General features: G+C 36.8%; 1 protein-coding gene across 1 annotated transcript in view; it reads left to right on the top strand.

Moving 5' to 3' along the window:
• Positions 1-14,512, top strand: part of LOC123685628 — a 180,915-nt gene that overhangs the window by 115,318 nt on the left and 51,085 nt on the right. Inside the window, exon 2 of the mRNA XM_045625377.1 lies at positions 10,036-10,091. The gene's annotated coding sequence lies outside the window, so the exon portion shown is untranslated. The remainder of the gene's footprint in view (positions 1-10,035; positions 10,092-14,512) is intronic.

Genomic DNA, 14,512 nt, shown 5'->3' with positions numbered 1-14,512 from the left:
CACGTGCTCTAGGCATTTTAACAACAACTAAACATCGACTTTGGATCTCCTCGAACAGCTGGTTTGTTGTAAAATTCAAAAAACTTGCAAAAAACGCCTACAATATTTAAATAACAAAAATTGTTTACATGAAACAACCAAAACAAATTTTAAATTCAAACAGCTCCTTTTGGGTGTTGCACTTTTTTTTGTCAGTTATTATATAAACGTTTGGACTAGAGGACAATAACTGAAGTGTGCAAGCTAACGATTTATAATAATAAGAGAGAAAATTGAAAGTCGTAACCCTATTACATAAAAGTTTTCATATCTAACAGATTTATCGGCGATAAAACTGTCGGCTATAATAAAATAGACTCATCTCGCCAGTTCAGCTTTAATCTTTATTATATGCACAAATTTTAAAATGATATAGCGTTTTGCATATATTATTCATTCTGGAAATACCTGACAACTGATGAGTACTGATAAAAATTTAGGATTGCTCTGATATTTTTCACGTTAGTAAATATTCACAAGTATGAAATGAATTAGTTCTCTTATTCTGAAAATGACTAACCTCTAGTGCACGGTACCCTTTGAACCCCCTATTGCTACGTCCCTAATTGGACCGAAATATGAAAGCTTTCAACATATTTCCTCGACTTTCAGAAGTTTGAACTGATTTTATTGATTGGCATGAAAATACACGCATATATCAAGTAGTTGGTTGTTGAAGCGAACAAAACGTGTTATTTCGGTGAATAAACGATACTGGATTACTGAAATTGGCCAGAATCACGAGAAAACTGGATACAGTTCAGTTTATTCAAGATTATAGTGATGGAACTTCCTTTTCCAATGAAGCATGTGAATATATTGCATTCGTATCTAGCAAACAGGATATTCGAAATCAACATACAAGGTCGACGACAGAAATAAGAAATAAAAACCACAAGGATCTGTCACAGGTCACATATTTTCGTGTTAGATAATATGCAGTTATGTGACGAGGTAACTACAGCAGGCAGTGGACACAGTTGTTAATCATTTCGAAGGATATATGAGGAATATAAACCCATAGAAGGCTCAAGCAAGATCTGAAAAAGTGAATTGAATATCTACATCTAGCAGCATAGGGCTATGCAGCCGAAAACCATATCAAGAAGATACAAACGATACAAAATAAACTGTTAAGGACTGCATTGAAAAACCAAACAAATTCACAGAGACTCACATAAGAAGGCTGTCACATTTAAACTCAAAATTGTTGGAGGTGAAGGGCTGCTGATATTGTTTTACTCCAAAGCCCGGTTCAAACTTGCTACGTCACTGGTTCCAATGGTTGTTTAGCGTATCAAAATAACGAAAGAATAGCATGTGGTTCTCCTATTTACATGCTTCAATGAGTACACGCAATCGAACGAATTTCGAACCGAAGGTATTGATTCATTGCAACGGAATCAATTTAATATATACAACAAATTACAATGAATCACTCTTCAGCTGAACACACTGAATAAACATTCTAGTTCTGTCCGAGGGATTGGCACATTCCGCAGATTTCAATCTTCCACTACACTAATTCATCAGAAATTCCTGTGTGATACGAAAACGTCAACTTTAATGAAAATAACCAGTTCCCATGTATGACTATCGCAATGATGGTTCCAACAATTCGACAAAGCCTAGTCTGAATTCCTATTAGGATTCAACTAGATTGAATTATTCACCATGCACATATCTGTCAATTGATACATAGCTGTTTGACCTTCCATATATCAATTATGATCAATAGACTTGAAAAGCTTTTGCATGAGCATAATTGCCGCCTATATATTACACAACATATAGCACTCTATAGTTGCCAACATAAAACAACCCAACCAGACAATTGAATTCCAGTTTAAAATCCATCAATGAACCTACGGTCTGAATATTTCGAAAAAACAAAAATTCAACACATGAAATGTTCACATTGTACGTTTTGGAATGGATTGAATCGATATATCGAATAAAAAATCAGGCAGTCCGCATTCCATAGCACTTATCGAAAACTGTAAAAGCTATTTCAATATAATTTGATACAAAAATCGGTTGTTGTACCACATTGATCCTCCAAGCTGGAGAAAATGAGTAAAAAAAATGCGACATGACCAGCCACTCTTCAATGTTATTGAATTGTTCAATGGTAACTCCAATTAGCAAATGAAACGATATGCCATATTTTATTCAACAACGCAATTGTGATCCCAACCTTGTTTTTTTCAACAAAGTTGGCGTTTACGTTTTACTATATGTTTAGGCTACCCTAGTTACGATGATGTTGTATAAATTTTAAAGCCAAAAGAATATCGTCAGTTCATTGGGAAAAACAGTTTTGATCTACCTGAAGACTAGGCAAGAAAATTTCGTAATTGTTGATTTTCAATACGATCTAAGCAAGCTGAAAAATATATCGAATCAGCATGTATTAAGAAACTGTCAAGATTTAAATGTGACTGTCATCAGAACACTGCAAACAATACCAGTGATCACAGCCTCAGCTGAAAGAAGCTATTTAAAATTGGAATAAATTGAAAATTATTTAGAAAAACAATGAGGAGAGACTTTCAACATTGGCAGCATTATCAATTGAAAAAGATATAGCATTCCAGCTGGCTAATGTTCAGTAAGTTAGAGAATTACAATTCTGAGTAGTGTTTTTATGAAAACGTTGTTTGCATCAACAGGAACCTCGCAAAATCTATCTTGCCCACATCAAATTAAGGTCTTGATCCACCACTGAAATTGAAAACGTGTATTTCCACGATCCTACTGTATTATTTACAGAAGTGTTCTAGTTTTATCGTTTCCAAGTTATCAATTTTTTCATTACGGTAACAATATGTACCTGCTTTCTACAAAAACCGCCCGTGGCAGCTTGCAAGTCTTCTGGTAATTGAAAATTGTGTATGTACCATCATCCTCTTGAGCTTTCCTGAGAAAGCTTGGCTCAAAATGGAAATCGCGGAATAAACAGGATTTTTCTGCGACATTGGATGAAACATCCTTTCATAACTTCAATCCCGAGTGAATCAGTACAATGACCTTGTCGGCTGATGTTCAAGATCCGTATTTTGAAACGTGCATCATTATATTCTTTATTGACTATCATGACAAAGGTGTCAACACTGAAAATTACAAAATGGTATTAGATCCATTTGTGCAGAAATCAAGAAAAAACTTCGTCAAAAGCCAATTAGTATTAGTGATAAGCAGTAAAAAAAAGGCCATACTACGATGTTAGTATCGTTCATAAAAACTTTGTTTGACGCAGAATAACTGATACTGTTGCTGCGTCAATTAGGGCCACAGAAAGCAGTATGAATTGAAATTATTTAATCTAATCTTCAATAGACTGAAAGAATAGTGAATTTTTCCGGTATTCCTGTTTTGTTCTCTGATGTTTGGGTATTATCAATGAAGCGATATCCGAATATTTCAACTCCACGAACATCAAAAGAGGATTAGGAAATATAGGATAATGAAAGAAAAAAAATCTTTTATAGCTTCTTCCAGTTCTGTAGTATCTTATCCTCAGATATTGACAGTGGGTTTCCTTAAAAGACAATATATTCATTGGTTGTTTGCTCTCTGAAGAGGCCAATTCAGCTTTCCCTCGCAGCTGTTAACACACAGGTCTCACATCATTCCTTCTCTTCCATTTCAGCAGAAATCGTAGAATGGCTTTTTTTTTCCTTCGTCCGCAAATTTCTGCAGACATTCCTTTCCAAATAGGCTACTCATCGAAATATCTAAGGCTGATAAGGACGATGTCGAAACAGAATTCATTTATCGAAGTTCCAGTCATTCACATTGGCAAATAGTGTAGAAACGTCGAAGACTCGAATCGATAATTTCTACGAAATATGTTTGTTTTTTTTTACTTAAGAACTGAAATTCGGATAATGATTTCATTCTGTGATATTTATATAGAATATTTTGAAAGTGAATGATGTATTCCAAATATTTCCAAAATCAATGAAGGGTGGAATGACCTCCAACTGCAAGAAACTGGGTCCTTACTAGGAAGAATATTGTAAATATTAGTTACTCGTCAATTTCATTGGTCTATCAAGCGAGGTGTGGGCAATGTGCCGTGAGAAATAATATTTCTCACAGCATAAGCAACTCATAGGTTTCAAATTCAGTAAGCTATGAAGAATATGCTACTTTTCATAGCAGTTGAAGGAAAACAACACTCCCTGATGGCTTTATTTTACCCATTAATGAACTGAATCGAGATCTGATCCCAACTGGGAAATTTTAAGGTTCCTTCATTCGAGCGTTGTCGTGTTCACGGACGGTCGGACATAATTGAATTTGACCACGTATTCGCCATCAGTAAGTCGAACCTTATCCTTTCAGAATTCGAAAAATACCGACATAGTTACGAAATATTACGAGTAACCAGCGTTTAAAGAATGTATTTTGTAAACTCGAACGAATATCAGACCAATAACCCATTTCAGTTAGGAGCTCGAGATTTTATCAAAGCTTGATCCCTGAGGAGATGTCCGCAGTGAAGACCGAAGATTGTGTCTAAGTCCATAGGTCTCAATAAGCCTATATAAGTTCACGAGGAGATTGAATGAGTCTATGTAGAAGGCGAGTGGTTGTAACTAATATCGTGTTGGTTCAAAGGCTTTCTGTCTGCTTAGCTCAATGCCCACTTTGATGAATAGGAAATTCATTATCTCCTCCCCTAGTGTCTAGGAATTCAGGGGGATATTCCTCGGATCCCTTCAAGGGATCGATCACTAGGCATTTTTACCTAAAACATCCTAGAAACCGAAAGCACGTAGCCAACTAGCATTCAGTGGCTGTGTTTATGATTAGTAGTTGAAATCCATCCTCGTGGGAAATTTCAGCACCGGGCTTACTGTAGACCTTATAATTTTATGATTTGAATTCCGCTTGCCACGAGAGCCCCACTCTGGGTTCAGGAGGTCCTAGGTGTAAGGAATATCAATTCGTTATAGAAATGCCACCACTCGGCCAATGATATATGAGAAGGGTGAAAATGGGATACATGCTCTTCTCCACAAGATCGGAAAATGTCCAAGCGATATCATCTTTCGATTCAATAAGTCCATCATATATCAAGTGAGATTTTTCACGACATATTCATTTGATTTTAAGCAAGTGGAAGCGAGATGACATACCCGCTTCAGTTAACAGTTGGAAATATTATGTCTGTTAGGAGAATAGAAATCAATATACAGGGTGCTGTTAAAAGCTGTCGCTATCAAAATTTCTAGGTATCAGTCGTGAACCTTGACACTTGAGTTTGGAACATTCGGGTTTATGGATGAATAACCAACATTCAGATGAGGCTATTCACCCGTAACCAGAGGAATGTCCTTATTCTAAGTATTCAAGACTCAGACAACATCCCAACATCAGTTTCTGCATGACAGCTAAGCTGGGAAATGATGCCACTCGATTCAGCGAGATTGACACTCAACTTATCACGTTATGGCAGATGCCAGTTTTCATTACAATAACCCCTAGGAATGGTACGAGTTTAACACCCTGTTTTGAGTGTGTTAGCATAATATCTTCGTAAGTTTGAGTTTTTCAGAAAAACAATGTGTCAGGGTCAATATTCGTTTGAAGGGGGACATTTTCTTACTCCAGAAAATTTGTGAGTGTTCGATCATCACCTTGAGAGGAATTGCCAGACAGGTTGAATATACAAAAAAAACTGTTTGGCCTTCATTTTAGTCAGAAATTATTGTTGGAATAGGTAGGAGGCTTATTAGGCCAATTGAAAAGTCCTCGGTCTGATGCACAGGTGGCGGTGGTAGTTTTAAATTCATATGATTTTTTGATTTTTAGTTAGTACCAACCATCAAACGATACGTGTCAAAATTTGACAGCAGTCCGACCATTAGTTTGTGAGATATTGCTTTGTGAGTGTAGCTACTTCTGATACTTGAAAAAAAATGGAGAAAAAAAAAATTTCTGCTGATAAAATATTGCTTTTTGAAGGGAAATAATACAGTTGAAGCAAAATCTTGGCTTGATGAAGGGTTTCTGGGGTCTGCACCAGGAAAATCAACCATCATTGATTGATATGCTAAGTTTAAAAGAGTGAAATGAGCACCGAAGACGGCGAACGCAGTGGATGCCCAAAAGAGGCTGTCGCCGACGAAAAAATAAAAGAAGTTCACAAAATAATTTTGAATGACAGTAAAGTGAAGTCGATCGAGATAGCAGACATTGTGAAGATATAATCTGAACGTGTACGTCATATCATTCACGAATATTTGTTTTGTTTGTACATGAGAAAGCAGTGTGCAAAATGGGTGCCGCGCGAGCTCGCAATCGATCAAAAGCAACAACGTTTCAATGATTCTGAACAGTGTTTGAAGCAGTTTGAGTGCAATAAATCTGAATTTTTGCGTCGATATGTACAATGGATGAAACATGGCTCCATCATTTCACTCCGGAATCCAATCGACAGTCAGCTGAGTGGACTGCACACGATGAACCGAATCCAAAGCGAGAAAAACACAACAGTAAGCTGGCAAGGTTATGGCATCAGTATTCGGAATGCGCAAGATATAATATTCATTGATTACTTCTAAAAGGGTCAGACCATCAACAGCGATTATTATATAGCGTTATTAAATCGTTTAAAGGATATTATCGTTGAAAAAAGGCCACATTTGAAGAAGAAAAAAGGTGCTGTTTCATCAAGACAATGCGCCGTATCACAAATCAATGAAAACAATGGCAAAATTGCATGAATTGGGCTTCGAATTGCTTCTGCATCCACTGCCAGATCTGGCCCCTTAGCGACTTTTCTGGACTTTTCCTGTTCGCAGATCTTAATATTATTAACTCTTTTTTGGATGTTGGTTTGATGTTCTATTTTTGCTTATCCTGTTTAGCAAGTCTCGTATGTTCGAACTGTTTTGAATATTCTTCATCATTTCCAAAAATCCATTTGCATCAACCTATGTAGTAAATGCTATAAGTAAATGTTCTACTCTGAATGAGGTCCCTTCTGTAATTAGGGAAATACAACGTTTCAAGCAAATAATACTGAACAATCAGTGTTTTTCGTCATCATTTATCATATGGAAAACTAATTCAGTGAGTTGCATCGCTCCAGATGAATTCAGATGAGGAAGCTCTGGATTTGGACATCAATTTTCAAGTTCCAAGTTTATACCAACGCAGTCGGTTCACAGTTCAAGAATGTAGATGCAGTAAATTGGTCAGAATGATGATTTCAACATGAATTTGGGAAATTAGGTTGGGCGTACCGAGTACAATTAAGCATTCTTGCAAAACGTAAACGGACGATTAGATAAACATGTTCGGCGATATGTGCCCCGAAAACTTTGGACGATATATTTCACTAGAATACAAATTTTGGGTGGCTCCCAAAACAGGGGCAGCTTTGCAACATGCTGGCTCCGTGTTCATGTCCAATCTGAAATATATGCGACAGTGGCAATGATTTACTTTCGCAGTGGTCGAAGTTAAAGGTATAAGATATTACAGCAGTCCAACTTTTTCCTGATTCTGTTTCGCCTTGGTCATAAATTCCAGCAAATTGTCTCAAAGACGTTCCTTACCGTGAATCTTTGCAGCGGGATTTGTAATTAAAAATACCGTATTACTACTGCCTGCCGACCTACCTCAGGTTGGAGGGAGTGCTTTAGGGCCACATATAAGCAATTTTGCTGCTCGGAAAAAGTTACGAGGCTATAGAAACATCTGGATTCAAAATTTCAGATTTAGTAACAGATCAATCTTTGTTATCATCATTCACGTGTTTGACTGATCCTAGATATGACTTTTCGACTGATTCAAAAAAATTAACAGAATTATATGAAATAGATTCAGAAACATCCAACGAAATAACCTCAAATTTGAATTTAAGATGTGGTAGAATGAATTATCGAGAAGTCATGACTCAAAACTTAGTGCAATGTCGTTTGATTGTTGTATCATTTGAATTTGAATATTGTATGATATTTAGGGATTCACCAAGCCAAGTAGCTTGACATTTTAACGAACTACTTGACTTGAAAATCAAGCTCGTGAAAAATTACCTACTTGAGCTTGACTTGATTTCAGATATTTATTGCTTGACTTGATATCGAGCTAGTTGATATTACTTGAGCTTGATATGCACGAGTTGCACGGCATTTATTTCTGCAATTTCGTGGGCGCTCAGACTGCATAAGGAGATTCCTCGAGCGCCGAGAGACTGAAGCATTCGCCAGTGTGACTTTACGTTTTTATGAAATCTATCGGTGGATCTTTCCAAACTTGGCCAAAATGGCCAAGGATTTTTTATCAACGCCTGCATCTTTAGCTTCTGTTGAAAGAGATTTTCCAGGGCTGCTCTTACAGTTACAAAAACCGGCAATAGGTTATGAGACAAATCTATAAGATGCCTCATGTGTCTTAGATCCTGGATGGAAAATTATGAAATCATCAAACTGAGCCTGGAGGTTTCTAAATATTTAGATACTTATTTTTTCATTGACTTGATATCAAGTTGAGCTCAAGCCAAGTAGCTTGAAAATCAAGCCAAGCCGTGAATCCCTATATGATATTGAGAATTTATTATATATCCTAGGAGCATCTGAAAGAAAAAATATTTTTATTTCTATGTACTTTTATTATCTTCAGTATTTACTTCGACCTCCAGTTCAATCTTGTAATTGTAAAAAGAATTTTTTTTTAAATTTCTTTTCGTTCTATATTCACCCCTCCCTCAAACCAGCATTCTGTGTGACTTGAACACAAAAGGGAAAATTTAATAGAAAAGGAAAAAGAATTATTCCGATCTCTCGACAGAAGTTGATAAGGTTAATTTAATTTCTTGCTTCCGGTATTCGTTTGGAGCTATATGCAATTAGTTCCATAAATTGCAATCAAAGTGCCTTCAAACGAATTTTTTCTTAATCAAATTGTGAATGTTCCCTATTGACTTCAATAATAATACTTCCACGAAACACTAAAAGCACAGTATCAGGAAATATAAAATACCATTCCCATAAAAATAGTTGGACGCATACTGTTCACTTTGACTTTTAATTGAACGTAATTTGTCATTCGAATCGCTTGATCAAATACGTATTCATTTGTTATTCCAACGAAATTTTGATACTAATTCAATTACAATATTATTAACCTGAAAAGTAACACTCAATGGAAACACAAAATGATACTCTCAACACAATATCATTTGTCGTTCATTTCAATTCAAATCAAAACAAATTCATCTCTGATTCCAACTACATGGTGCCCATGTAAACATAATTAAATTAATTGCAACATTATTCTGAATATTACCATCGACGAACGAGAGCCCATCTGAGCACATTGTGCTTGTGTTATGTAACAGGCCAATTGGAAAGTCCCTGGTCTACCATAGGAGTACACATCTTTTTGATAAAATTCGAGTTTATTATTCAACATAGTTGCCTTCGAGGGCGATACAGCGATTATAGCGATCTTACAACTTTTCGATACCATTTTTGTAGAACGATTTGTCTTTCGCTTCAAAATAGGCAACAGTTTCGGCGATTACTTCTTCATTGGTGCTGAATTTCTTTCTAGCGAGCACTCGGCGTTTGAAGTCTGAGAATAGAGAAAAGTCGCTGGGGGACAGATCTGGCGAATACGGTGGATGCAGAAGCAATTCGAAGCCCAATTCATGAAATTTTGCCATGGTTTTTTTCAAATCATTTTTAGGATTTTTTTAAACGAAAATCCCGTCCATCCTGTTTACACATATGTCATAGTTATTATTATCATCAACAAAAAAGAAGTAGAGGTTTTCGCCTTTCATAAAATAAAATGGAATTCATAAACTATTAGAAATAATGAAGAAACCCGCACATATTCACATAATGTTCATTGAAGATTTCTGTAAATTGTATTTTTCTCATGTTGAATAACATTCATCAGTTATGAGTCATTCAACTTATATGATTTAATTTTTTCAATATTTTGGATTTATGGCAATTCTTTTTCTTACAGATACGCCGCAAAGCGATAGGTTGTTCACGTTGGGACGGCCCACTACTGAAATATTGGTATGAATTTTTCCTTTACATACATAAATTCTTATTGATTTTCTCCCTTTATAAAACTTATAGAATCCTTCGGAGATTGGTGTATTATTTTGTCCAAGTGAACACTCTCTCTGAAACTCAATAAGAAAAGCATTTCATCTCTAATTGCTGGAATAGTTTTCCCATCTTAAGATTTCAGAGAAATAATGAACACTTTTTTTTTTAATTAGAAGAGAAGGTGTGAAATTGGTTTGAAAGGGTGATTCTAAGTGAGCAGATACAGAGGAAATGCATTTCAGGAGTTTTCTCTCAGAGTATAAATAGTTGATTGTGTAGAGATAGAGAAAAGGAATACAATAATTGAGATAGGCGTCCCAGTTGCAAATGTTCGAAATGCCACTCAGGTTCCAAAAGCACTTCAATGTAATGTGATACGATTTGTTCATCCTGAAATAAGTTGCATTTGAAAAATGTCCCTGAATCAACATGTGAAGAATTGCAACCAGTTAGGGGAACTAATACAGTCATTATCATAGATAATAAAATGTATTAAACAGGACAATTGAAGTCCCCGGTCAACCATAGTAGAACACATTCTTTTGGCTAAAGTCGATTCTATTATTCAACATAGTTACCTTCGAGGTCGATACAGCGATCGTAGCGATCTTCCAACATTTCGATACTGTTTTTGTAGTACGATTTGTCTTTCGCTTCAAAATAGGCCTCAGTTTCGGCCATTACTTCTTCATTGGCGTTAAATTTCTTTCCAGCGAGCATTCTTTTCAGGTCTGAAAACAGAAAAAAGTCGCTGGGGGCCAGATCTGGCGAATACGGTGGATGCAGAGGCAATTCGAAGCCAAAGTCATACAAATTTGCCATTGTTTTCAATTCGTAATTCAGGTTTATTGCACATAAACAGCTTCAAACACTGCTCAGAATCATTGATACTTTGTTGCTTTTTATCGATTGTGAGCTCGTGCGGCACCCATTTTGTACAGAGCTTTCTCATGTACAAATATTCGCGAATGATATGATTTCTCAAGATTTCAGGTTTAGATAATATTTTCACAATGTCCGCTATCTCGATCAACTTTACTTTACGGTCATTCAAAATTATTTTGTGAACTTTTTTGATTTTTTCGTCGGTGACAGGTACTTTTGGGCGTCCACTGCGTCGCCGTCTTCGGTGCTCATTTTACCACCTTTAAACCTAGCATACAAATCATTGATGGTAGATTTTCCAGGTGCAGACACCGGAAACTCTTCATCAAGCCAAGATTTTGCTTCAACTGTATTTTTTACATTCAAAAAGCAACATTTTATCAGCACTAATGGTTGGACTGCTGTCAAATTTTAACACGTATCGTTTGCAGGTTGGTACTACCTAAAAATCATATGGATTTAATACAAGCATCGCCATCTGTGCATCAGACCGGGGACTTTCCAATTGGCCTAATAACATCTCAAAATTCATAAGTTTTCGAGTATTCAGTGAGGATGAATCCCTTGCGAAAGATCAACTAATTCGGTTCTCTTGGAGATCACAACCCGGTCTAATCGCATGACAAATCCCCAGCTAAGCCTTAATATTTCGAATCCGCCCACTCAATATCTCACTCACGTCTGGCATTTCTTTCCAGGAAGAGAAATGCAAATCTAGTTTCCTTCAGGACATTTTGGGCTCTATCTGTGCGCATTTCCCTGTAGGGCACTAAATGAATGGATTGCGGTCTTCAAGAAAGAATATAATTTTGGAATTTGCGACAATATTACGTTCACAATGTAGACATGGTATATATTTTCGCATAAATCCAACAGAATATGTTTTATTCTAGACAGATTGTCGCCAGAATGCCCCTAGAGAAGAATTCAAGAGAATAATGTTTCCTTGAATTTGATTACGTATGTAGTTTTGTGTATTATATTTAATACATTGCGACTCTCTTGTTTTATTCAAATCTAGCTTGGATTCATTTGATTCATGACAACGAAAATTATATACATAACCAAGGAAAATTGTTTAGTGTTTTAGATGCCGATGAATGACAGACAAAGCATTGATTGTTATGTCCAGGTACTTTTTATTTCAGTTATTTGTGCTGTCACCAAAATATTAGATTTTTGCGTTGATGGAACTCGAATATTCAAGGAAACTGACACAAATAGTGCACAGCTGTCAAAGAAAACAGGAAATTATTATCAACATAAGAGAAACGAGGACGATAACCAGAGATATTCGATCAGGTATACCACAAGGTTCTATAATAGGTCTCCTACGGTTTTTTTGTTATATTAGATATTCATGACTATACTTCGATCTGCTTATCCAACTGCAGGAGTAAATGGATAATGTTTTGAATGACTCTAAACGCTGGAGAATGAACAGCAGGATCTGAAAGAATGGTATGTCTGGGATGCATAATGTCGCCTCTTCTAGTTAACCCTTACTCTGATGGGTACAAAGACCAGTGGATTCACACATTCGCACGATTTTGTATGCAGATGATACTCTTCTGCTTGCTGAGATCAACAGAATATCCTCTCTCAACTGAACGCCATTTGCCATGCTTCAGCACCAATCTAAGAAAAACCAAAATGATGCTGTCTAGTAGAAACAACAGTGATATCAGAGTAACTCTGAACATCCAACGTGTTGACCATTGCTCCTAACTTGGTTGCAATGTAAATGGAAGACACCGCGATAAAGAAATAAGATATCTCACTGGGAGAGCCCGCTTCAGACTCAACAATACGAGATCTTAACTGGGTAAAATGCTGGATATGGTCAGTCCTGTTTTGGAGACATGGACTCTATAAATCAGCACCCTTCATAGGCTGGAGGCGTTCGAGATGTGGATTCACCGACGTATGGCCAGAATTTCTAGACCTCCAGAACAAGTTATACTGATGTTCAAGCTCGGTTCTGAGGAGAGCTTATAATGATAAGGATTTGTTGGACATCATCAAACTTAGGAAATTTTCTATCTGAGACACTTTCCAAGGAAACGGCAATATTCGAAGCTACAACTTGTAATGAAGGGCAAAGTGTAGGGCTGAAGAAAGTCCGAGACTGAACAGCCAGCAGCAGCGTTGAGAAATTATTCAGATTGGTAGAAGACCAGCAAGCATTCTCTGAAGTGATCGCCAACGAAAGAGGGACCTGATACGTCACTATGAAAAAGAAGTAGCAATCAACTGGCACAGTTGTAAGAACATAAACAGCAAACTGAGTAAATTTTTAGTGGCCAAAGGGCATATTGATGCAAAACCTGCAGATACCAGTAGAAGACCATACAAGGGAAGTTGAGCTGCTCTGAGCACTGTAGAAGAAAGTAGTGAAAATAAGAGTGGTAGGGTACGAATGAAATTTCAGGATGAACAATTATCCCAAATTCCACTGGCCTTCATATTGTGGAGAGAGAAGGAAAGAAATACCCCATTACACTTAAATACAATTCTGAATGAGTTTAATGCTGGATAAATCGTGATAATGATATTTTAATCGAAAATTTCATCAGGGGATGTAACCAAAATGTATTTCGTTTGGTTAACCGACTAAAATCTACACAACTTTCTCCAGGGGACGCTCCTTCGCCAGTTCACTAGATTATCTAACAGATACAAGTCGGAAAATCGTACGCTCGGAAAATGTCATTTAGGGGGCATAAATCCGTTTTTGCAGATGTTTAATTCAATTTCGCAAAACGAATAGGGGGGAGGACAGAGAATCTGAATATCTTGATGCGGTTCTGGAAGAAATTAAGGGAAAAGTTAGGCGACGATCGAAATTAAGCCTGTTTCGTGAACAGCACATTGAAGTATTCTGTTTCGAATTATTATGGCTCCAACTGATTTGATTTCAATCATTGCACGATTCATTGAGCCCATTCATTCGAGGATAGAGACGTTTCTGAACATTATGGAACATAACAGTCTGACTCGTTGGAATTTGAGACGCGTTTTTTATAAAGGGTGTTTTTTTTAGAGCTATAGAACTTTAAATTGCAATAAAACAACGATGGATTATTCGATTGACATAAATTTTATTTATCCGCAAGATAATCTTGTGGCATTACATTATGATTTCTGGCATATGACCGCCACGGCTGGCTCGGATGTAGTCCTATCTGGACATCCAATTTTCGATGACTTTTTCCAACATTTGTGGCCGTATATCGGCAATAACACGGCGAATGTTGTCTTCCAAATGGTCAAGGGTTTGTGGCTTATCCGCATAGACCAATGACTTTACGTAGCCCCACAGAAAGTAGTCTAGCGGTGTTAAATCACAAGATCTTGGAGGTCAATTCACAGGTCCAAAACGTGAAATTAGGCGGTCACCAAACGTGTCTTTCAATAAATCGATTTTGGCACGAGCTGTGTGACATGTTGCGCCGTCTTGTTGGAACCACAGCTCCTGGACATCATGGTTGTTCAATTCA

Source organism: Harmonia axyridis, chromosome X, assembly GCF_914767665.1.
Source record: "Harmonia axyridis chromosome X, icHarAxyr1.1, whole genome shotgun sequence".
Taxonomy (NCBI): Eukaryota; Metazoa; Arthropoda; class Insecta; order Coleoptera; family Coccinellidae; genus Harmonia; species Harmonia axyridis.
This window is presented reverse-complemented; position numbering and strand designations above follow the sequence as displayed.